General features: G+C 30.1%; 1 protein-coding gene across 2 annotated transcripts in view; it reads right to left on the reverse strand.

Annotated features, from left to right (window-relative positions):
- The window catches only part of LOC143192721 (uncharacterized), a 154,613-nt gene extending 130,276 nt beyond the window's left edge, over positions 1-24,337 (reverse strand). Inside the window, exon 1 of one of the 2 annotated variants that reach the window (XM_076398225.1) lies at positions 24,024-24,337. The gene's annotated coding sequence lies outside the window, so the exon portion shown is untranslated. The remainder of the gene's footprint in view (positions 1-24,023) is intronic. The other variant, XM_076398226.1, reaches the window with a different exon arrangement.
- Between the last annotated feature and the right edge of the window lie 2,881 nt (positions 24,338-27,218).

The following is a 27,218-nucleotide window of genomic DNA, read 5'->3' on the forward strand; positions in this document are numbered from 1 at the left end:
AACTTGTCTCAAATAGAACAATTAAATAGATCGCAGAAATATTTATTTTGTATTCCCTAACTAAATATAATATTTATTTTTATCAAATATATCCAATATATTTTATTCAGTGCGTGATTTAAAACAACAAATTAAAAGTTATTATATAGAAGAATGTATATAAAGACAAAAGAGCTCTAATTTGTATATATTTATATTATATTAAATAGCACCATTGCTTTTTATAGGTAATGAATATTTTTTTACAACTAAAATATATCAGAGTAAAAAGCAGGTGCGCCAGTTCACTAATGCTTCGGTCTGTAAACATTTCTCGTTTTCTCGGCGAGCTCTTTGGCGAGTACTGTTTTAGATATTATACCTATTCTTGATAATATAGCTACAATATAATATATATTTACTAAATTATTTCAGTTTCTCTTAAGTTATGTTAAATAGGTTTTCAATAAGGGTGGATCGACATAAAATTGGAATAATACAAGCTGTGTTTGAAGCATTAATGACATTCTTTATGTTATTTTGTATGCTCATGTGGTGCTCTCAAAAAAGGTTGTTTAACAGTTTGTTAAATTGGTATTTCGTATTTTTTCCAATACATATCGCTGATGAAAATATATGCGAGAATCCAATATCCGGAAACAAGCGCAATATTTTAAAGCTTTTCAGGACAATTAAATTCTAGGGTTAGATTTTATTATATTTAAAAAGTTTTTTTATATATTTTAAAGCCTTCTTTTACCAACTATGGGTTCATCTGGACTGGACTTACAATTTAACACGTCCACAGTCCTCGGCAATATGACTACCGATTTACAGGGGACCAACTTAGAAATCATGTCAGAAGACATCCGGTCTTACCCAGCCTATTACTGGCGTGACCGGGATCATTTTCCTTGTCGGATTTTGATGTGTTGCCTACGACAATCACAAATATTAAACAATCACAAACATACATTTACGACCATGGCCAAGCTCAAACCCGCGACTACAGCAGCAGTAGGTCCGCCGTCCTATCACCTTTACTACTGCGCCAACCAAGCCGGCAATTTTAAAAGTTATAGGATCAATTCCAATAACCTTTTTCTTTTAATTAATCAATGTATAAAAATAAAAGTTATTGTAATTAGTTGGACGATTAAAATTTTAACAACACAGTAATTAGTAGGGCAATAAAAATTGTCCAGAATGAGGGTGGTCGTAATTTTGAACCAACATGAAAAATCGGGACCAAGGGTGCTAAATTGATTCTTTGTTTTCAATAATTGATGCCGATCCAACATTCTTGAAAATATATTTTACGGGTAATGAGCAAAAATTATACCACATCGAGTAGATACAGGAGAGGGAACTTGTGGCAACTTTGGAGATGCTTATTATCATGCTTATTACCAGAAAAACTACCATATACAGAGCACTTATGAAGATACAATGTGCCAACTGTTAATAAAGTTGCAATTTCTATGGCTAGCGAGCCATTTAAAGTTTGATTTATACATAAACAATGCAGAGATAACCCGGTTCAAGTTATCCAGAACAATCAATATTTTTACGATGCTTTGTAATATCCATCGATATTTTAGAAAGGAGAATGATAATAACTAAACTCTATTTAAACGGATGAACCAAATTTGATAAATTTTTTTTATTTTAAATTTGAAATGAAGTTTGACACTATAAAGCAGCATACTTTAATAACCTTTTCAATAGCATTTGAATATTTATTAAATCTATGATAGAGATCTGTTTTTCTCGACTAAAGCATTTATGAGATTTGTTACCTTATTCCGTCATTTCTTAATTACGTTAATATTTATAGCATAAGTTCAATCAATCTACAAAAATAAATACAAATATTTTTCTATATTGAATTCAAAAATCATTCAACACTTATCAAAAATCGATAAGTGTTATATCAGGCAACTGTTACTGTCTTGGTTACGAACTGTATTCGAGAAATCGTGACTAAGTGCAAAGGTGATGTGTTTTAACACTGCATGGTATAATGGGTGAGATGGGTTTGGTCTATTTTCTAACGGATTGAAACCGTCAGTGTCTTTTTCAGTCGCACATCGTATCTTCTTACTATAAAATAAAATAGTTTTTAAGTAAAATAAAAGTATTTTAACCACTTCATATTTCAAAACGGGAGCAGTGGGTAGAATTCCGGGTATATCATAAAGCTTAAATTCATTCAATTAACCGGAATAAAATTAATTATCAAAACGAACATAAGTTAACGTTGGAATGGCGATCGTTCCACTATTAGTAGAGTTCGAGAGAAAGTATCATATTTCAGTCGTTACACATTTTAGTATATAGGCTGTATATATATATATATATATATATATATATATATATATATATATATATATATATATATTAAGTTTAAGTTTCTTCTTTCTGGAGATATAGAATTTATTTAATCTAAACATATTTCGATTTTTTGTAAACATCATTCAAAAGTTATGGGCTTATTTTCATGTAAAATTGTAACACACAATTTTGGCCATTGTTATGAAAATAAAACATTGTTTTACTAAAACCGCTGCGAACTAACAGTTGGAATTTTATTTTGACACATGTTGTTTTATAGTTAGACTAACGGAAACCATATGAGTTCCTCGACAGTAGCAAAATCTATGTTAAAGACCGGATAATTATTAAATGATTTTTTTTTAAATTACACTGTAGTATTATATAATATTACTTAAACTTATAGCTTTACCATTAAGTATCCTTTATTTTAATCCGCAGCTTTAAAATTGCTTTTTGATAAACATGTTTTTTATTTTATGTTAACATATACGCTAAAAATATAAACCTTTTATACTGATAAGAATTGTAGGCCTTTATTCGCACACTTGGTGTATTATCGATAAAAAAGGTAAACAAATCTCTTGTGAATACTAAACATGAATAATTTATGAAAGACACACACAAAAACTGTAAGAATTTTTTATGAGACATTCTGCCTTTCGTTATGTATTGTTTCAACGACGTTATAAATACCAACCACCTCGAGGTGTAAGTTATAGAGGTAAATATTAGTGAAGGTTTGCGGTTAAATTTGAAGAAAACCACTGTGCCCTACTAAAAATATATACTCTGATATAGTTTGCGTGTTTCGTGCAATTACTAAATTTATTTCTGCGTTACATGAAGTGATATCATGGCAATCCATATCGTTTTAAAGTGTTATACCATACAATGTTTAGTCATAATAACTATTGTTTCAAAAAATAATTGTTATTTGACACAATAATTTTTTAATAATTCTAAAAAAATCAATAATAAATGGTTAAGTTTATTACTGCCGCCTTCATCAAAATTTCAACTATTATTGAAGTTTGTAAATTCATTTTAACATCAAATCGTATTTATACTTTTCATTTTATTTCGAACCTACTAATAAATTTGATGTTGTTTTGGCGTTTTGCTTGTCTTGATAAATTGCAAAATTTTACTTAATACTTGTAATTAATCTGAAAATTTCAAAGCCAACATATATATTCAGACTCATAAATACATTACCACTCTGTAGCCTTATTCCTTAAAAAGCGGTCCTGTATGAAATTCTGGTTCGATCAATCTACCTTTATGGGGCACAGCTTTAATATGTTACAAGTAAGTCTCTAAGACAGAAGTTGCCCATCTCCAGATATTCCAATTAAAAAATAGTCCGCACGTTGCTCAATTCTCATAAACTACGGGTTATGAGGAATGTGAATACTCACCTCGAATCAGACTTTCCATTACTAAAGAGCTTCACGAATATGCCCAGTGTAAGGTTCTTCCTTAACACTGCTTGTTTAAAGTCCTACTTTCACATCATTCGCGGTAGGTGATTAAATACGACAGTCCCAGTTGTATCTCAGGGTCTCTATTACCCGCAATTTTTTAAAAATTCGAAGCAACATCAGCAAAAGATAAATTGGTATTTGCTTGACAAATTGGTTCAAACAAAAAATGCAGAAAACAGTAAAATGCGTTAGAGAGGTAAGTATTGATACTATTAAATATTAAGTTGCTGCGATTTTATTGGAAATATTTTTAGCGTGTTGTAATTGCACCGAATATTAGTATAGGCACTATGAATAAAATCTCTCAAAAAGTGATGAACAATATAATGTTAAATTTATAAAAGAGAAACTGTCCAAATATATGAAATGTATGAATAAAGTGAGTAACTTTTATCGTTATTATGTTCTCGACATAACCATAATTTAACACAATTATTTCAGATTAAACTGTCAATAAGAGAAGTATTTTCAAAAAACTCAGGAATATACAGCTCTTTGAGGAAGGACTATTTCAAATAGTTACTGGGCATATATAACTTAAATATTTGTGTTTTTTGGTAATTTACTTTATTTTAGGGTCTATTAAGATGCATGAAAAAAGATATGCAGTAGATTAGATGGCAGAATAATATGGTCAGAGATTACTACGTATGTATTCTAATCGCGGTTTCAACAATCGCTTAATTAGAATTCTATATTTTCAATAACAAAATACACCCATAAATATTTTACAACTAACAAAAATTTCGATCCTTTGTGATAGTAAAACTATTGATAAAAGTGATAGTGACACTTTGTATGGGGATAAGGTGACAACATTGAGCACGATACAGACATTAAGCGATTTGGTAAACTCAGTGCTACTGTGTTCCATGGTGTATGGTTCCATGGTAGCAAATCAATTACATTTGAGGAAATGACAATTGTTTGTCAATATAGAAAGACATTAAAATACAGCATTGGATCTACTGGGTTGTGTTGCACTGTTTGTTGTAGGAAATGATTCTAACCAACTATTGGTCAACATTCAGAAATATAGTAGCTTCCAAATCACTTGGTGCTTGGTTCAACGCATATTGTGCAAGACAATTTCATGCGCACTCTCAAGGTCTTGAATGACAGTTTTTGGTAACATTCAAATTTCTGTCGGAAATAAATTAACAAAATCTTAAACTATTGTAGATACAGGGACAAATATGTTGCATCCTAAGTTACAGTTATCACTACCAAATGCAAATTACTTATTCTTATTTTAATTTTATTTTATTGGCAATTTGGCTGCGGTAACTGGATAGAACAATTGTCCAAGAAATACAAACGGTTGTAAGAAAGATGTAGGTGAAATTAGGTTCACCGGATCATCTAATAATTACTAAATTATTATATTTATCTAATGAACAATACTTATTCAGTTTTAGGAAGAGGATGCCGTGGAACAAGGATTAACCAATGCAAATATTTCTTATTTACCTATGGTTGATTTGGTGATGCTGGAGGTATTTCAGACTTCAAAACAGAATTTTTGTTATGTTAAAGATTAAAACTTGAAAGTAAATACCTAAAATACATTTTTAAAAACATCTATTCATATATGTATTAATATTAGAGATTATTTTACATAGGTCCTCTTGTTTATATTCTATTCTATTGTTTATATTTATAGTTATTACAACAATGTAAAATTTACTGCCATGGTTTATGCTTTAGTGATAATTAACATTCTTGATTATTTTGTAGCAATATAAGGTAATCAATTTTCTCCTTTAAAAATGTATTTGTAGTGCATCATTCTGTTCAGAAATTGTGTTTGATTTGAATATTCTCTTTCAGTCTCAATGTGGATGGCTCTCTTGAACCTACGCATGACTTTTAATATTTGAGATTATTGTAACAGGTGTATTTTTCATAGTAAGGTAGATTTTATTGTCTTTATGTCATATACATAAAGAGTTATTACTAAAAAAATACAAATTTCGTTAAAAATTGAATTAACAACTGTTTTGTAGTTTAATAATTGATATAATAATTTCAGGTATATTTATTCTACCCTTTAAAAATAAGTTTCACACCCTTGGTGACATACATTAATACCGTTGCCAAGGTTCTAAGGTGGGTCAACGACCTGAACAAGTTTATTCGCCTTTACCACATTTCGAAGCAAAATATATTTCCTCCAAGAAAGAAATATTTTTAAAACTATTTTTCGTTCTGCAAATTACTATTTTTATACGTTATATCATAAAGAGATATAGAGTAGTCACAGATGATGTAAATTTGTTAGTAGTTAAAGCTAATTAAACTATATATTATTACATTAATATTATATATTTTTTAATTATCTAGTTGCGTACGAAATAAATTTGAACTCTAATTATATCTGTTATGCACGGCCTGGTATTAGGGCTTCACAAACTAGTTCAAGGCCAATACAACTTTTAGGGCAAGTTAAAGTTTGTCCTTCTATGATTTTATTATTCTTTTATTGATTGCGTACTTAACACCGTTATAGATTGTACTATAACTGGGCCAACTATTTTAGGTCTGCTGAAATCAGTTAAGCGTTTTTCTTAATTAAATACTTCTTAATTAAAATGAAAATGGACTAGGTGAGTATATAACATATACAACTGTGTTCAAAAAATAGCATACAAAATAGTATTTACAAAATAAGACATATACATTTATTTATTCAACCTTTTTATGGTAAAATAATAAAAGTAATTCTTTAAAGAAATTCTTTTTATGTATTTAGAATATTCTTTGAAAAAGCCTTTGAAATATGTCTTTTGATTGGTCTTTTTTTCTATTTTTCAATCAGTATAAATAGTGTCCCCAAATTGGTATTTTCAATTTAGTGGTTAGCTGAAAACCCAATGGAGCCAAATCAAGTAAATAAGGCCATTGAGTCCTGATACAAATTCATGTATTGATAACGAAAAAATAAGTTGTTTGAAGATGCATTATCATGATGCAAAATCTTGCGAAATAACTTGGTGCAAATAAACTCAAATAATATTCATTGTTGACAGTTTTGTCTCCGGAGAGAATAATGTGCCATTCGACGTTCTTGTTACTTCCTGATCACGTCTCAGGATACTATATCATGAAACGTTAGTTAGAATTAATGATTTAGGGTAAATGATGTGGTTCGGTGAATGGAGGTAAAACGAAATGAAACAGTGGGGTTTACATTATGTGACCGTTATTTATTGGCTATATAAAAACGTGAAAAATACAAATGATCAAACGGATGGCAGCGGTGTTACCTGGAGACGAAGCTTGGGCAGTCTATGGTGGCACGTCTAAACCAAACGAGGGTTCAGCATTGAATGAATCGCAATAACCTTCAATAACATCCCAGATAAACGTCTCGGAGTTGCCGTCAGCTATTCGTTATCGGGTTCTAGTTGACGCTGCTGGCACCCCGCCCGTGTTCAACATCTGGGATTATATTTCTGGGTATTTTGTAGACCGTTATTCCATGATGTAAAATTCAACATGCCTCAAGGTCGCTACAATGACACTAAGCAATTTATGTAGAAATAAAATTACAAGCAGAATTTCAATGATTTTAGAATTTGAAACGGTAATATAAGGAAGGCATGTTTTATAAATATCGCATATTCATCTATCCTTACAGTAGGCGGATTTACATAGTGCACTGCTGACTTACTGAACAGCTTCATTCAAGTACTATACAGTTACTGGTACCAAGTATTCAACTATTACTTACCAGATTTTATCACTCAATGATTTTAAGGGATTATCTGATTATAATTCTGTAGTGTATTATTCATTCATCGGTGTAGCATTTGACCAAGTTTAAATCATATTAATAGTTCTCTATATCAAGCTAATGAAACTAGAAAAACAATCTATATAACTTATAACAAAATAGCAGATACTTAAAAAGATTAACCTTTTAACTATTAGGTTTTTGCCCATACAACTTTAGTACATTTAAAACAATGAGAACATGAATATCCTATGGTAATTAAATACTGCTTTATAATGAAATATACTCTGATTTATTATACCTATCTATATTATATTATATCAAATATACCTATATTATATCAATTTATTATACCTAAAATATCTGAACAAACGTTTATTAATGAATTTTACATTGAAGATAAAGGAGAAAGCCTACACCCTCAATATATAAAAGGAATGCGTTAGTCGTACTTTATAGGAAAACGTAGGTAAGAGAAAGCTTTACTTGAAATGGCTTGCTCACAGTCGACTTACTGCCTAAGCGAAATAAATAGGCATTTTATGCCACAATGACTAAAATATGGATTCACCACCCCCACAACGGAGTTAAAATGGTAGTCAGTCAAATAGTCAAAAAGATATAATATCAGCTCAAAGCCACCATAAACAAAACAGACGACTGAGAAAGGTTATGCCATGACGTGATATTATGAGGTCCGTATTTTGAGGCCGACGTTATTCATAAACCATATTGAAAAAAAGTCAAAGTAGGGGAACCTTGTATGTTGTATGTTCTACAGTTTTATGTCTAGGGCCATTGTCATTTTTCAGAATCTCCGGCATTTTAAAGCAGTAATGTATATGGCACTCGAAGCATCCTTTGTTAACTTTAACGTGAAGTGAGTTTTGATTTGTGCCCGGCGGCACCGTATCAGTGCAGATAAAAAAGGTAAACATTTCTTATTCAAAAAGCGTGTTTCTTAAAGTTTGTTTAGTATCCATTTACTTAGAATAATATATATTTATAAAAACAATTTATTTAGAAATTCCATACATTTTAAAATTAAGCAAATGTGAATATCAAGTATTATTATCTATATAACGTTACTCGAAATTTGGTGTAAATCTTAAAAAGCCTATTTCCGAAACTACTTATATTTGACTTAATAACATATATCAAGATCTGCTTGAAATTTAGCGAAAATTCTTCTAGGTGTGAATTACTCTGTGTCCTGAATTATTTTTGAAATAATTTGTGTAAAACTGAGAGAGGTATAAAAAAGCAAATTATTTTGTTTCCATGGTCTTCAAGCAGCAGGAATATCTTTACTTTAAAATTTTTTTTGATATTTCATAAAACCGACAGTATTAGAAACATGTCAAACAGAAAAAAACCCTTTTTCCCTCTTCACTAGTACGTGGCCCTTTTTATTTTTTATTTTAGTGTTTTTATGTATTCTTAAATTGCCATTCATCAAGCCATCGGAACTTTTCAGAAAATGGACAGGAAATGGACATTTTGACCTCTATTTTGAAATACCTCATTAAAAGAAACTCTTGTGCTCTGTACCTTAGTCCGCTAGTGCTTTGAACACTAATCCAGGTAATAGTTATGTTTTTCTTGTTAATTATTCTTTCAAATATTTTAGCTGCAAATAACAGCATTGTAAGAAAATACTGCAAAGGAGGCAAAACGCAAAACGAGCATTAGTTAAAAGATGTTTTAACAGTTAGAAAATTGAAAATGCAGTGAAAATACTGAAGAAGTATGCAGTGAAAGGACTTTTGGAAATACCAAGAACTAGTTGTAGGTACTACATTAACTGTGACAAATAAGAAAAAAGCATTCAATAACGTAAAATAGAACACTAAAGTAACTGTAAATGTTTAAGTCAAAATTTAACCTTGGTATTTCCAATGTATAATTGGTGCATTCCAAGATACAATTGACACGATGTACCTACAGAGGTAAACGTTACTCAAAGCTTTATAGAAAACCTGTACATTGTATTAAATCGTTATTTAGTTAAGTAATTGAAATTTTTATAGATATTATCAGTTTTATTTTCAGTTGTATATAAAATGCTTTAACTGATTTTAAGGATTTTATGAAAGCTTTACAAAACAATTGTTTTTTTTTCATATCATACGTAACATATATGCAACTTTTATTTGAAATGGGTTAAAGGATAGCTTGAAGAAAAGAAAAATCTATAAACATAATATATTACATTTTTGAAATATTTAAGACGCTATCCTTTTTTCCAATTTTTCAAGCATTTCAGTTCTGTATCGAAAAATGATTAATGAAGAGTAATTGAAATGATCGCTTATATCTTTATTCAAACGAAATCTGCCTAGACGCTAGAGAAGAGCTGTTAAGCTAGACTAAATAGTACATACAAGAACAAGCGTTATTCGACAAAGTCAATGTTTGGTGAATACGGTTATCAATACATTTTTAAATATGTTTTGTAGAATTTTTATTATGAATCGTATAATATGTTAATTACGTTATAATCATAGAGAAATAGAGATTTAACTTAATAGGAAATTTTGGAGAAATGTTTCGCGACGTTCAACATGTAGATGTCGCTACTTTTAACTTATTACTTGCTTTAAATCAAATGAAAATTTTGAAAAATTTGAAATCTGATTGGCTCACTTCGCTTCTATGGTACGTTTGCACAGATAGTAAAGAAATAAAAAATCGTTTTCGTTCGAAGAAATATTTGGATGTCATTAAACAATGGTCGATAATGTTAAAAATCCCAAACCGAATTAATTAGGTATCAAAGAAATTTAAGATCGTTACATCATGTTTTGTTGTTGTAAGTTGGGGTAAATTTATTCATATATGTTCAAACATTAAATATTGTTTTTTTTTTAATTTTAGAAATTAATCCCATTCCAAAAGAAGCTATGCAAACGGGTATATACTTTTCATCTTGGATCAATAGTTGTAGCTCCAGTAAAATAAATAGTAGCTCCTGAATGCAAATCCATTAAGAGTAGGTCAACCGATATTCAACACATAAGGAATATTGCTGTAAAATTTATTGCTCAAGTAAGAACAAATTTGTTAAAGTAACATCAATTTAATTACTACATTGAGGGTTCATTGAAAAGTTTAATTATCCATATAAATATATTGGCTTAAGGCTATTTAACTAAGATAGTTTTTTTTTGGATCCAGCTAATGGATTTAGGAATACACATCCTCGGCTAGTATGTTTTAGAAGTTATTTGAATCGTTTAACATAAGTTGGCCTTTAGGAAATTGTGAAGAGGAAGAACATGAGAGCACACAAACTATTGTTTTCTGATTTCTAATTCCAATTAACCTTCACGATATGCGTTAAATAGCGAAATGATTACATTTCATAGTGACAAAGGACGAGGCTTTATCGTCAAAATGGAAAGAAGTTAATTCGTACGTTTTTGTTTTGGCGTTGGTACATTGAAATTTGTAAGGAAACATCGCACAATTATTAAATCGGTGGCATTACCGAAAACTGATCATATTATAAAATATTCCATCATTTTCTACAACTTTTTGTTATTTTTCTGGTGATGGTAGGAAGAAAAAATGATATTACTTACTCAACGATTTAATCATCGATCTGTGTACACATTTCTTTAACATTTTAAAATTGTTTTCAAAATCAAACCATGCCGCATTGACCTGAACAAGTTGTAATAAAAATGGGCTATGTCTGCTCAGTTAAGATGAGTGCGGAGTTTCCCAATCAAGCTGCAATAGCGTATACTTCTCAAATATTGCAACGTGTTACAGATTGTTGTTATAGAAGATGACTTTGACCTTTTGTTTAATTTTTCACACTTCGATTTGTTCGACTAAGATAGATAGAGAGTTAAAGTAGGAGTTCGATTCGCAGTTCGTAATACGCTACAGCTTGGTGATCTCACCATATACACAGAAAGGCGTTATGACCATGAATCGCTTCAGTGTTGATGTGCTCTTCTGAACTAACCGTTACGTTTGGGATTATGGTACCACACCAACATTTTATCGCCAGTCATATTACGCCATAGAAAATACAAAAGTAATTTTTGTGTCCTTCCCGTAGCATATGACATAAAATTTGAAAAAGTTGGTTTGTAAGAGTTGGAATATGAGGGATCAGAATCCCCATAAGTTCCTAAATGTGTTAGGTAGTAAATGTGTTCAAATCAAACAACAAACATGCTAAACGTAGAAAATTATATTTTGATCATTCCAATATTAGTGTCAATGTAATAACAATAATAAATAGAACACAGTTATTTTATTTAGAAAACGTCACATTACAGAATTTAAATGTTGGATTAGGTTCTTTAATAGTTTTTACATTAATACTTTTGATTTGTATTTTCCAATAAATGCATTGGATTAGCTGATAAATCCATGAAAACGACTAATATGTCAAATATAATAGATGCGCAATTCAATAAAATAATAATCCAAGAACCTTGAAGTTATTGTTAGAAATAATAGTTGGAAATACTAGTTTCATACTAGCTAGATCGGCTCTAGATAATAGCTAGATATAGTATATAGCTATTAGTGTTTTAACCCGTACTTTGAACACACCTAAAATTTGTTTTTTCAATATATATTAAATTTGATGTATTCACCGTTACCGATTGAAATTTTCTGATGATGATATTTCAAATATCATCACTAAAAAACCTAATAAATCTTTCAAAAGACAGTTTCCTACTTTTCTGGTAAAAAATAACATTCGCTTCGATTAGTTTTCCATCTATTTACAAAATCGATTCACGTACTTGCGGTTACGTAACATTTACTTTTTTGCCCTTTCTTTCGACGCCCAGGAACATTCGATTTGAGTACCACGGACTTTACGACGGCATTGTTTTTATGGTCGAACCGATTTGGTGGTGTTTGGAAAGGAAACAAAAAATTAGAACTAACGGATGTGTATGGTTAAGAATCGTCCGTAGAGTCTTAACCTAAAACGAAAAAAGCGATTTTTGGTATAGCCTTTGTTGAATCTCAAGTACTGAAATCGATAATGTTTATTTTTAAGTAAGGTAATAATAATAAGGAAAACGCATTTTTTTAATATTATATCTTTAAGAAAATTAACAGTTTAGATTTTTATCTATAATTATATAACATAATAAAATACTCTAAACTTTATGTAAAATATATTAAAATTTGTTACATACATGATGAGGGAATGCAGTCTAAATAAAAAAATATGTGTTTCCTAATAATATTATAATAATATTGTTTATAATAGAGAACTATATAGGGTTTACCAACAAGGACAGGTCCATATTGGCAATCTGTGGCCAATGTGATATTTTGGTGGCATTTGATTAACCTATTGTCATAGTTTTCGAGTAAAAGTTTCATCAAAAGGAGTTCAGTAGAACCTAATTTTGATTGAAAAATAATTTTTCAAACCAAATTGAAGTAGTATACGCCACACAGCTAGACACATACTTTTTGTCCCTTTAACATCTTCGTCAATTCGCGATTGGAAATTAAACATAAAATGTATATGTAAAACAACAAATAATCATGACATGACATGAAAATGAATCATGAAAAGTGAAATAGGAGGGACTAAAGGAATAAATAGTGCATATATATATATATATATATATATATATATATATATATATATATATATATATAACATATATATATATACATAACCCATACGTCTAAGCTAGTTGAGATGTGGACAGTTGCCATTATGTGGTATACCGAGGTAGGGTCAAGATAACTGAACAGCAATAAGCAGACGGGCTCAAAGTCATCAAGTGATCGTGCGAGAATCCATAGTGACCCAGTCTCAGTCGAGTCGAGTTCTCGTATAGAGACGAAGATAATTTTTTTTTGGCCTGGCACCAGGTGTGTCCTGTTACGGATACCTGGTCGGGAAGACCGGCAGGAATAAGCGAGCTGGACTGGTTATGTGGAGACTGCCTCTGGGCTACCCACTAAACCCCACCCTATCAGCTGATCCAATGACCCTAACTGATACTTCTTACTGTTAGTAAGGAGGGTGCCCGTAACCGGTAAAACCGTTAACAGGCACAAGGGCACAAAGCACAAGGGCCAGGCAAGGACGTGGCGTCGTTATCACACCACGCAGCTTGCGGTACATGAGTTAATCGCTCGCCGGACAAGGTAGAGACAATTTAGAGTTAGATCAAGACGGAAAAGTGTCGACTGTGATAGAATAAGGCCACGAAGAGCCGAATGAGTTATTGGCCTAAAATACTGGCCAGCTCGGTAATACATCTATTGTCCGAGAGACGAAGAGCGGAGAAGAATCTCGAGAAGACCTCGGATATTAAATAGGGAACTTGAGGTACGTCTGTTTCTCTATGAATTTGATTGTTCCTGGCGAACCAGGGGGCATTAATTATTCTCCTGAGAATTTTGTTTTGAAAGACTTGAAGACGTTCCACTTGGCTAGGTGAGACATATTTTAGATAGACACTGGAGCCGTATAGAACGACTGATCGAACCAGCATCTTGTACAGGAGAGATTTTATAGAGAGAGGAAGCCTGCTGGCCCGATTGATAAGCGGAAACAGTAAATTAACAAAACCTTGACCTTTATGGAGGGACCTTTGAATGTGGGAATTCCACCTTTGCGGTCGAATACAAGACCGATATAGATTCTTCTGGCCATGGGATTTCGGCGTAGAGACAAAAAGAAGAAACGTTAAAAGTAGAGAAAAACTCAGGTATAGTTTTTGATACGGTTTATTGCGATTGGCATCCCTGGCCTAAGTATACCTCGTTTCTAATGAAATTTAAAATGACTGAAATATGATTAGTGCGGATAAAGCTATTCGTATTGAGATAGGTAGAGGAGACTGTTGACTTTGCCGCACTGTCTGCGTGCGTTGCAGTTATGTTGTAACCAGAAAGAGAATTCAAACATGACACCCGCATTGTGCAGTTTTCTAAAAATTTTCCTTGTGGTGTTTTCTGAAGTCGAAAAGCTATGCTAAAAAAGCCGCAATCGTCCTAAAGTCATCATAACCCAAGTTGTACTTAAATATAAATATGATTAGCCACAGCAAAAAAAAAACAAGAGAAAATTTTCTGTTCTTAAATATTCTTAGATGTAACTCAAGCCTTCAAAAACTAATCCACAAGCTTCAGAAAATTTTACTAAATAAATAGACTGTACTCAACTCTCAAATCTCGAAAAAATTTAACTAAGTAAGAAAAAAGCCTAAATAATAAGCTTAATACCAGTCAATGTATATTATATTGTGCAACTGTTACAACTGAACTCCTATTTTTTTAGTCGGAGTCGATTTATAATAAATACAAGAACCACATCAAACTAATCGATAGCTCAACAAAGATATTAGAGAAAAAGTAACTAGAAGATTACAAGAGGTAAATCACGGGATACAGGCACAGAGAATAAAGGCCTATAGAGTAACACCGCTAAGTATTTTGGATAAAAAATTTGGTTTGAAATATAAGAAATGTATTAGTTAATCGATGGCAATTTCACTTGTCTATATGTAATAAAATTATGCTGAACAAACTAGTTTTAAAACTAATAATAGCGAAGCTTGGCAATTCTTTGGTAACGCTGGAGTATGACGTAGATTCGAGTTAATCAAGCTATTTTTTATGTTTTAATTAATAGACAAAGTGTATATTAGTCGGCAAACTATTTACAAGTAAAAAATAATAATTAGATCAAATCATTCAACATAAAACCAAAACTATAAGTACAAAGCTATATTTAACCAGTATAGTTTACAATAATGGTATATATCCTCTTTGTTAAATAATAGTAGTTGTGATGAACCTTGAAGCTTAAATAGAAAAGGATTGTCTACTCGCCTATATAGAAAAAGATTTTTGTTAAATGATGCGAGAATCCAGATGAACACTCTGATATATTGCTATGTTTATATTTTTTATCTGGATATACATTATTTTGCTTAGTGTATTGATTTCTTTCACTCGAACAAATACACTAGAAATATTTCAGGTTATTTTAATACATGGATTTTAATTAATTTCTAAACTTCATTTAGTTATAACTATTTCCTGTATCCTTTACAAATTTTGTTATACTATTACAAAATTTATTGGCCTGTGTGTTAAAATAGACGTATTTTTGCTTCACTTGATGCTATATTTATATTTATGGATACAAGTAAGTGTTGATATTATATTTGATTTTTTCATTCATCTACCAACTGTTATCCGTTCAATCAAAACTTCTGTTGATAATTCATTTAACTGTAAATATAGTGTTGGAGAAATGTGATTTTTTTTTCAAACAATAATCTATGACACATGTGCTGTATTAAATGAATACCTGTTGTGTTAGTGTACAACTTGCTAATTTTCTTTAATATTTACCTGTATTGTATTGTATTATATTATAATATTTAAATTGAATGTTTTTAATTGAATAAAAATAATACAAATTCTAGTTATACAAGGGAGCAACAAGCAAAAATGTTTTGTTAGTTTAAAAACTCCATTCACATTTCTGAATAATGCTAGTATCATTTTCATTTTGAAAGAAATATGCACAATTATGGACGAATCCAAATCCCACATCAAACACTCCTTATTTTATAACAATTATATCATGACATCTGGGTTAAATGTTCAAGATAATATATAATCCTTTACAAACAATCTTCCGATATTTCTTATAGTCGCTAAAGGAATAAATAAAGCGCTTACAGTGGACATTTAATACTAACATAAGTCATTGATATCTGATGGGCTAATGTTACCAATAATGAAAGAACATATACTTTTAAAAACACAAAAAAAACAGATGGCTCAACTTATATTTCGGTTAAATTTCAAGTAAGTTATATATATTCCATTTACAGGCATTAACAACTTATAACTTATTAAGTTATACTGAATTTAAGGGCTAATTTTCTATTAATGAACTTGATTTTACTTTAAAAATTTTAAATTCTAATTGAAAGCTGCACTATAATTTCTTTCAGATAATAATAATTTATATTCAAGAACCTTTATTAATTCAGTTATAGAATAAACTTAGCGCCCATAAATTTGCTAATCTAATTTGATAATAAAGCTTAATATCAACTGTCCAGTTAAATTATTATCACCAAGAATTCGTTCCGTTTTAGTCAATTAGAATGCGAGACATGAACCGCAAAATGAGTTCCTTCGGGCTTTTTCAGTATCGATCGCCTTTTTAATAAAATTTATAACTGAGGGCAGACATCTACATATTAAATAATCACGAATTATGAATAAACCTTAACACTAGCGAATTTCTTAGTTTAAATATTTTTATTTTCTAGTATATCTCAAGAAAACAAAATGTTGATAATTATCTATTGTATTAAATATTGATAATATAAATTAAATACTATTATATATTCATATTGTACAATTTAACAGTCGTGTCCTGGTATTCGATACCTGCCTGAGTCATGGTCATTTTTTTACTTTAAAAATACTTATTAAGAAATGTTTTCTACCATTTTCCACAACCTTTTCCCATATTTCGAAGAAAGACGTCGATTTGGCAGAGATAAAAGTTTGCACTTGTTCAGCATTCTGAAATCCTGTGCCACTATGGATGGTAGGTATGCTAGGTGATGTATCCTTCATATTTCTTGTAACGTGTTGCCAAACATGGTCATATATGATCAAGAATGCGTGTGTTACTTACTATTGCTACTCTTTTTACAATATATACCGCTTTCATATATACCGTATAATTTAACAATAACAAATGGAAAACTTTTATGTTGTATATAGAAACTCAAAAACCATCAGATTTAGTAGTTAAGTTCTTTAGCAGTTATTACGTTAATACTTTTCATTTTCACTAATAGATATCGCGAAAACGCCTAATATTTAATTTAATGTACTGTGAAATATTTAAGTAAAACGCTTTATTAAATTGTATTAATTGACTTAAAAGTTTTAATTCACTCAGATTGTTATTATATAAGAAAATCATTAGGGTATATCTAAAATAATTTTGGAATTTGGTTGAATGCCGACAACAGTAGAAAGACTGGAAAAAATATGATCCTGATTCATATTTTTCATGAAGAAATAGAAGTAATTAATGGAAATATACGTGTCCATGATGGGCAAATTTTCATAGAATATTAAACGTATGCTAGGCCTACTAATGCAAGAATGTTTCAATTTCATAGTATGTGGATTTAGACTGCTAATTCATGTAGAACAACAATGCACATCAAAAGAACGGGTTGTTGGATAATTCACAGAAGTATACTTTTTAACATTTGTCACAGTCAACATAATATCTATAAATATTAATTATATTTAATCTTCAAAAGAGAAATTACATACGCTTTTGTCGAGTTAACCCACATAGGAATTTGGAAAACATAATTTTATTTAATTTTTAACTTACAATTAATTTTTTCAAATTACTGTAAACGTACACTTAACCGTTATTTATATATCATTGTTATTTCAATGAAGGCACAAAATCATAAAAGTGAGAAAAAAGCTTGTAATTGATTTATAATTGTATACTTAGATGTTATATGTTATCATTTTAGATATGTTGTATATAAATGGCTATAGATTATATATAATATAACTTGGCTATACACAAAGTAGGAGATTATTAATTCTTAAAATATTGTTACAGTGAAGAAGGTGGTGTAAGATAATAATCGAATTACCTTTTCGGTACTGCGAAACCGTAACGTAGTATGCAGCTTTTCTGTATATAGAATATTAAGGTTGTAAGTCCATTTGTACCATGATCTGATATATTTATTACTGTTAATATTTTAAATTGAAACAAGTTTTAGATACATTAAATTCAGAATTAATTATTAGAAAAATTGTTACTGACGATGTTTATGAAGCTTAGGTATCGTTTTCCTAGTGTTCCCAGTCACCTGAAACTTCTAAATATAGCCTCTTTATCATTTGACTTAATTTAAGAAATGTCATGCCGGGGAAGCAGAAAAGTCAAGAAAGAAGCCAAAAACATAAAGAAACTTATATTATGGAAGTTGACGTCAGAGTTGAAGATATATTCAGGATTTAATTTTATTTTCATCTGATGTATTGATCTGATGTTTGTATCTGATGTTTTAAGCTATAGTAACATTATTCCAAAGTTACTCTAAGAACTGATATTTTTAGTAATTTTAAGCTAAGTAATGTAGCAGTAACTTTAAAATATTAGACACATGAATAATATACATCAAATAAAATCCAGAAAGAAAATCTGTAGACTTATATTTTACTAGTTGTAAAACAAACAAACTGAACTAAACAAAAAAATTAAAAGAAACCAATAGGGACTTAGAAGTTCAAATTAAATTGCAACAATAATTTGATCTAATACTGCATTGCTTACTTTTTTAAATAATATATGTGTTAAAAGTTATAATTAGTTTTTCATGCAAGAAAATGTACTTATTGTTACTAGAATATTTAAATTTGAAATAAGTAAAAAATGATTGTCTTTAGATAAGAGTGCAAAATTCGACAAGGAGAATGATCCCAGTCACGCCAGTAAACACGCTGGGTAAGAAAGAATATCTTCTGAAATGATTTCTAGGTTGGTCACTCGCCCATCGGTAAGCTTAATGCCGAGGACGATGGTTCGAAGCCCACGTTAAGAAGTAGGTCCACCTAGATGATAAAAAGCAGACTCTAATATATATATATATATAAAAATTACCATTTTCATAAGATACTATGTAACTTAATTATAACTGTAATAACATAAATAATGTAATAAGTTCTACAAAGAGCATGATTTTATAACTTGAATTGTGTTAAAAACATATTTGTTCTCTATACAATCTCCTCAGGCGTTTACATGCTTGTATATTGTGATTTCTGCGATTATATATCTGAAGTGAAACTTTGAAAGTTTGTCGAAATACGCGTTCCTAGCTGCATTATCCATTCGATTTATTAAAGTAGTGTTTCAAGAATATACTTATTTAGAGTAAGTCAATAACTAAATATCAAAAGACGTAACTCGGACAAAAATAGGAGCAAAATTGGATAAAGTAGTTATTTTTGATGTGGTTCAAAGGACTACAATTTTGATTAGAGCAAAACTAGTCTCATCAATTTTAAGGTACGGGACAAACTCACACCGCTTAATATCTAATTTTCTTTCAGCACCATGGATTCCTTCATTTATGACAATAAAATGACTTTCAAAACCAAATATGTTTCAAAATATGATTTTGTTACATTATTAGTGATGAGCACAGCACTAATTTTGTATTTAGCTTTCTGAATACTAATCGTAATAATAATTTAATCATATTGTTACAACATGATATATTTGTGATATAGACCATTCAATAACCAATAAAACAATAAACAATCTATGATATATTGTTTTCTTAACTGAACCTTTAAATATATATGTCACAAAACAATTCGACGTATAATCTACCGATATTTCATTTAAATCGATATTTTTTCTACCTATGCACACTAAGCAAGATGTGGGATAAGCTACATACGAAAATATCAAGTTATAATTGGTTTAAAAGTGTATCGTAACCTCAATTATTTCCAATATACCCTATAATACCCTATATTTTATTAATATATATCTCAAAATGTCGTTATTTCTTTATTTATTTGTTTCAAAAATTCTATATATACCATGACACATAAAGCTACACACAGTATAAAATAAGATTCAATATATTTCTATGCCATCTACAGAAAATTTACATATCTGAGATATTTGATATATACCTCTTAGATGATCTGAATGGAATAATCGAAACTCTACTTCTCGCAAGATGTTTCTCTATTTTATATATATATATATATGGCAAATAATATAACACAATGTAACATTTGAATACAAATTATTCATGGTTATGTTTTTTCATACTTGTGATTATATTCACTGAATGCAAAAAAGTTGAGATTTAATAACTATACTCCCTCAGAATAGCTTTTATATTTAAACCATTATTTACCAGCAACTAAAATTGACAGGTTTGTGTTGAGATGCCACAATTTAAAAAGGAACATTATTTTATACAAGATCTCTGAAGGGAAAGTTTTTATGTAATGAACTGATTTTATTAAACGAGTGATATCTCAAATAATATTTATTGATATTGAAATTAAATAATTTGGAGTTTGATATCTTAAATATAAGGTTCGATAGTATCTGAAATTTGGATTCCTCACGTTACAGTAATGATAGTGAGATTTATCCGAACACAGGATGTGCGCCGTTTCGCTACACTTGGAGCATAAATTCTTCTATCAATTGGGATTGGTTTTAGCCTTAGATCTTGGTATAGACTACCATGCAATAATGATTTATGCACATTTACGAACAGACTTTCGTGGCGAATATTCTTTTTAACTTTCTTGATGGCCGATGAATGACACGTCCGATTTAGGGATTTGTGTGTACCAGTAACAGCGTTGTACTTGAATTTGAGGATTTCCTGATCAATTTTGGTATGCCTGTTCAATTCAGTAGTGGATTCCTCGAAAATTTCCGAATCCCCTATGAGCTACAGTCCCTGAGTTATGAGTTAACAAATCCCTCGAATTCGTTGCTAAGCTAGACAAATATAAGTTAACTTTTGAGACACCTTGTAATTAATAAATTCTATGCTACTACGGTAAATATATTTTTTGTATTTTAAAAGGCCGGGAACGGCTTTGGGCAAAGTCGGAATATTGTTTGAACAAAAGAAAAGACAAAATATCCTTACAAAGGATGTTTGTGTGATAATTCAAATCAGGTATCAAATTCCAAATATTATAATAGACTTCAGCCTCTATTTTTGGAGGAGGATTTGCTTTTTGGTACCTCTAATAATAGGTGGGAATATTAGCTTTTTTCTCCAAATAAAACACTTGATTTTGGAAAAGTTAAACCTTTCTAAAACGGATTTCTTGCAACATGTAACCCAACACAATCATTATGTCATGCATTTGCCTTTATAGCTATTAGAATTTAATTTAAATATTCAACCAAAACTCTTCATTTGCAATCGATAGTGATTTCTCGTAATGGTTCCATTTACAATGATAATAATAAATTACACCTTGCTAATCCAACCAAACACCGAACGTAAGTTTGGATTAAGTTCTCTAATATACTCAATTAAAAAAAAACAGGATCAAAAAGGAGACTCCAAATGTCCGCAATTGACACATAACTACTAGTTTAGGATAAGTACCGAAATCGAAGAATTTCATTCCAAAATTAGAAAAGTCCAATAGACTAATTAATAATTTCGTGGGGTACGATCTAGTTGTGAACCAAACTATCTTCATTTTAACTTGAGTAATTTATGAGTAATGGCTTATGTGTCGGTATATTTTATAAAATATAAAAAAAAAATTTGAAACATCGCCAATTAACTGAAACAGATTTGGTAGAATTTTTTGGATTCTATGCAATAGTGCTCCAACCATTATTCATACAGCTTTTTGCCATCATACAAGTAAGTATTAAAACCTATATGTGCGTACAGAATTCAGTTATGAGAATGTTCTGCGAAAAGCAGTATAAATTGCGCGATAAATTTATAATAACGTGTATTATCGTTTTCCAAAACAGAGCTCTAAGAACTATGCTTCTTAACAGAGCTACATCCAGATACTAACCCAGATGACTGACAACGAGACCTTCAGATACCGACTGTCATTTAGGAAAACAGAATCGTCAGGAGCCGCGAGGAAATACTCCATTATTGTTAACATCGAAGTATACTTAGATCATACCAGAACACGACGCACAGTCAAAATGACCAAACCATTTGATTTCTTGTAGTGTAGTGTAGAGACGTGCATTTAATATAAAAAAGCAGTGCTATAAATTTACTAGACCAAAGATGATCAAAAAACCTAATCACCTAAACCTAACCTAAAAACCTATCGGCCCTTTTAGTTTTGTAGTTAGATTTGTAATATACCTATTATTTGTAATACATACCTATTGTAAAACTTATATTAATTGTAACTATTGTACAAAAAAATGTAATATGTAACTTATTTTAAAACATTTTTTTTTAGAATTTAAAATATTTCGCTTTGTTTGCTAAATCAATTTTTTACATTCGAATTCTACATATTAACCAATAAGGTTTTTTTTTTAATTTCAGAAGTTTTGTTACTGGATTATTTTTCAAACTGTTAAAGTTTTGTTTTGGTATATTGTGCATATTCAATTTCATGTTATTAATATTTTGGACTGATTTCTGATTTACAGATGGTAGAAAATATTAATTTTTCATCAAAACAACGCACCTGCTCGCACAACTCAACGTCAAACATTGCTAAAGTAATTGGATTGAAGTATATATTCTTTTAGCATCCAACTATTTAGACTTATAAAGAAACTTATAACTTATATGATAGTTTATGTTATACAATTACATTGAAATGTGATCAATTAGAAAACATATATCAATGTAAAAAACAGAAAACTAATTTGAGAAATGTTAATGCAATATATCACGACATTCTCAAAGGTAATTCCTATACACGATATGACATAGACACATGCTTTTAAATCGGTCAAAGGCATATTGAAATCTCTTTGCTTAGATGTCCCTTTCTACCTAGTGTTTTTACTAGACATCGTTTCCGCCGTCTATAATTTATTTCGGTCAATAGCACGTAATATGTCAAGACAACATTTTTGTTTGTTTCAGTTTGAAATCGAGAAATAACTGAATATTGGGCTGCTATGTGGAGAGAGATGATTCTTTTGTTCTATCTACAGATAGCTACAGAGCGTGTCTTTAGTTTTCATTAAAATTAGTTATCTGATTTTGAATAACATTCCTTTATATAAAAATATTATTTAAAATTACATACCACAAGGTATTAGTTTAACATAAACCGTTCGTAAAGGTTCCTTCTAATATCAATTAATATTTCTCCTTAATAAAGATTAATTCAAAATAAAATACTCTAATAAACAACAATAAAGGATTCCTCCTAATATTATTACTAAGAAATGAAACAAAAGAAATATTTTTAAATTACCTACATATCATTTAATTAAAGGCATTGTTATATAACACAGCAGGTATTAAATTTAACCTAGTAAATTTGCGAAATTATAAGAGATAAATTAAATGTCAGTATTAAAGGAAAATCCGAACAAAGAAAGAGGACCCCTAAATATTTAGATAATGATCGATGTAGCGTAAATGTACGTTATTATATAGTGTCTGCCAAGGTTATTATGAGCTGTGAAATATGTATTTTTTCATTTCGAACTGTTTATTGAATTAATTAAATATAAATAACATAAATTTCTCATTAACTCTTGATTATTTTGTGGTTTGTATAAATAAATTTTATTTTTTCTTCACCCTATGTGTTTGTGACTATCCTTTTATAAATATGATTTTTATACAAATATTGATTGAGTTCTAAATAAAAATAATAACGAATAAATTAGAGTACAAAAATAAATATAGTTTGTCTCTAAGTTTTAAAAGAAACAGTAAACATACCATTGCTCACACACAATAACACAAACACTGAACTAAAACGAATATCGGAACAGATTTTCGGTTTCTGGTCTTTTCGAATAACAATATAGGTGATCGGAAATGGCTGTGCGAAATCAGCGTAGAAAAATTCGCACCTCGCGTCACTGAAATTCGCCTCGGTTGCGACCCAACGATGAGCGGTTTCAGCAACAGTTAAACTGGTGCCGCGTCCGAACTTGACGCTCAGCGTCCCGGCGGCTGAAACGACGCTTTGCGCACCCAGCCTGACCCTGTGTTTGGGTCAAGGTTCACCGATAACGTCACGTGATGCGAATGCATTTTATATTAGATTCGGAACATATTTTCGATACTAACATAAAACACCTCGAATCGAGAGGTCGTTTTCGTCGGACTGTGTCGTTTCGAGTTTTAGGGCCTCAATTTTTGGTCGCTACATTTTAACTTGCGACATTTCCGGCGCGCGAAATGTCCGATAAAAATATACCGGTCAAATTGTAGAGTTCCTTTTTTCATCGTGGCATGTCCGAACGAAAAAAACACATAAATATTAAACTGCGGATTCTATAGGACGGGATAAATGAAATTATATAATTTAATTAAAACTTTATCATATCGTTAACTTTTATCATGTTGAGCTGTCTAAGCTATAATTAAGGTTACGTAGTAAACTTATATAGTTTAGGGGAAAGAAATTAACAGTGCTAATAGACCTTTTTTATGAGCATACTTTTTGTTCCCTGTTTTTCTGTAAATTGTTTTTACTTAGTTACATAAAATAATTAAAGTAAACTTTATGAACATTGAACGAGTTCATTAGATATTTCAAAACGTAATACTAGATTTTATAGCACTTTGGAAATTAAACAATACAATTAAAATGCTTTCTAGTTAAATATATCATAGGCCTAATAATGACAAAGCAGTTATTTTGCTTTTTTATTTGTTTTTTCTTAAGGTATTAAATCACATGGGTAAATTGTAAGCAACTTCATGTTGAAACTTCAATTTACAGTATGTGTTAAGTCTTTGAACAATGTCTAAACTATTATGGAGTAAATCACAGTTTCAGCTAGTTTTACTTTTGTACATCAATTTAAGGAAAAAAAGGGGCTAAAGGTCATCCAATTTTGTATGAAATTGATGGCAACCATGTTCCATCGATTTCAACACGTGAATACTAATTTTGACGTTTTATGAGTGGTAATTTTGACACCGAAAACAAAAACCGTTCTGCGCAGCCAAAAACATTCAAGACAATGATTTGAAGGCATTCTTACTCAAGAAGAATATGCAAAATTGTTAGAGGTGACACAAGAAATAATTTACAATTGCCTAAAGAACATGAAAATAATTCAGAAGTTTAGATACTTTCACCTTGAATGAATTAAAGTCCTGAGATATTGGAAGGCGTTTGGTCATGTGTAAAATGTCACTTCAAAGGCAAAATATTAAAGGTTTTTTGGAACGCATTGTGAGTGGTCATGAAAAATGGATGAGATGATCAATGGCTCAAAATTAATCCTCTGTATTGGTTGGACCAGCTTTGTGTGGTATACTACGAGCTGCTAAAACATAACGAAACTAACAATGGAGATCGCTATCGACTACAATTGATACGTTTAAGTCGAGTAGTGCGCAAAGGACGTCCGGAATACGATCAAACACACAATAATGTTATTCTTCAGTATAACAACGCTCGATCATATGTTACAAAACCGATAAAAACATACTTGGAAACATTAAATTGGAAGTGCTACACCACTTGCCATATTATCCAGATTTTTCTCCTTCTGATTACTACTTTTTTGAATTTGATATATGAGTAACGCTTTACATCTTATGGCAATACTTAAAATGACTCGATTCATGGATAGCCTCAAGAGATAAATCCGTAAATTACCTGAAAGGCTATGAATGGATAATGCATAGAATAAAATAGATTTTACTAATTTTTTCACTTTCTTTTATAGGCCCAAATTAGAATTTATGAACCAATTCTCAATCAATTTTGTTACTATATTCCTTAGACTAAAATAAATAACATGTAGTGCATCTAAAAATAGGGCAGTCTCAGGTCAGACCACAGTCAGTGTATCCCTGAATGCTGGATAATAGATTTTACCTATTCGTGTACCACTAGAGATTTTAAAAATATTTTTGTTATAATTTGGAGGGGTATGATGTGCAGTTAATTATTATTTAATAGAAGTTTAACTTTATATAATAAACTAGAGTCATTTAATTTTGTCTAAATTTAGTAAATTAATCTAATTATACCAATTTAATTATGACTATTGTAAATCTACATGAACTGTTTTGCAAGACTAAAATATAACATTAACTTGTATAAATAATAGTGTTAAATTAACGACCTATATTTCAACTCGCTGTTAAATTTGCATCAGTTTGTATGTAAAAAGGAAATATTAAATGAACATAATTGTATTATATAGGTTCATCAATCTCTAACTAGCGCTTAGGTTGGATTCGGTAAGCTGCCGCGAGTGCCAATAGCTTAGGGTTCCAATTAATAATATAGGAGTAAGTTTCCGATTATATATTAATAGAGTATAGGATTTCTCATTTGAAAATATCTTGCACAAAATATGTGAAATTTACTTAAATTATTAAATTAGTATAAAAATATATTCATAAATATAACTTTATAGTCAATGTTTCTTCTTCTTCTTCTTCTTTTAGGTGAACACAATTTCATCTATTCTCAAAACCGTTTCCACCAACAAATATTTATAATATCCTATTTTTCATAATTATTTAGTAAATTCTTAACATCCTTTATATATTCCATTATAGTATCTAATATATATTTATTTGATCATAATATATACAGTTGATCTTAGTCCTAATTTGATTGGCTATGTAGTCATATTATTTTGTATATTTTTAAGCCCTTTTAGATATTTATATTTTCTTGCTCTTTCATCGCCGAAAATGAAACCACCGTTTCACTGTATTTTACATATTTTATGTCGGAACTAGAAGTTGAATACATCACCAACAAAAGTTTTCTCCGATATTTGTCATGTTCTTGTATCTCATGTTCAATTCTGTCTTTTTGATCTGAACTGTTTTTATTATTTAATCCATAAAGGTCTTAGACCAAGTGCTACTTATTCTCAGGTTCTACAGGTGTTCTATAAATGTTTAATATCTTATTCTTTGTACTTGCAGCTT

The sequence above is a fragment of the Rhynchophorus ferrugineus genome, unplaced genomic scaffold (genome assembly GCF_030347505.1).
Source record: "Rhynchophorus ferrugineus isolate W39M unplaced genomic scaffold, kcgeb_rfMv2 rfM3, whole genome shotgun sequence".
In the NCBI taxonomy this organism is placed as follows: domain Eukaryota; kingdom Metazoa; phylum Arthropoda; class Insecta; order Coleoptera; family Curculionidae; genus Rhynchophorus; species Rhynchophorus ferrugineus.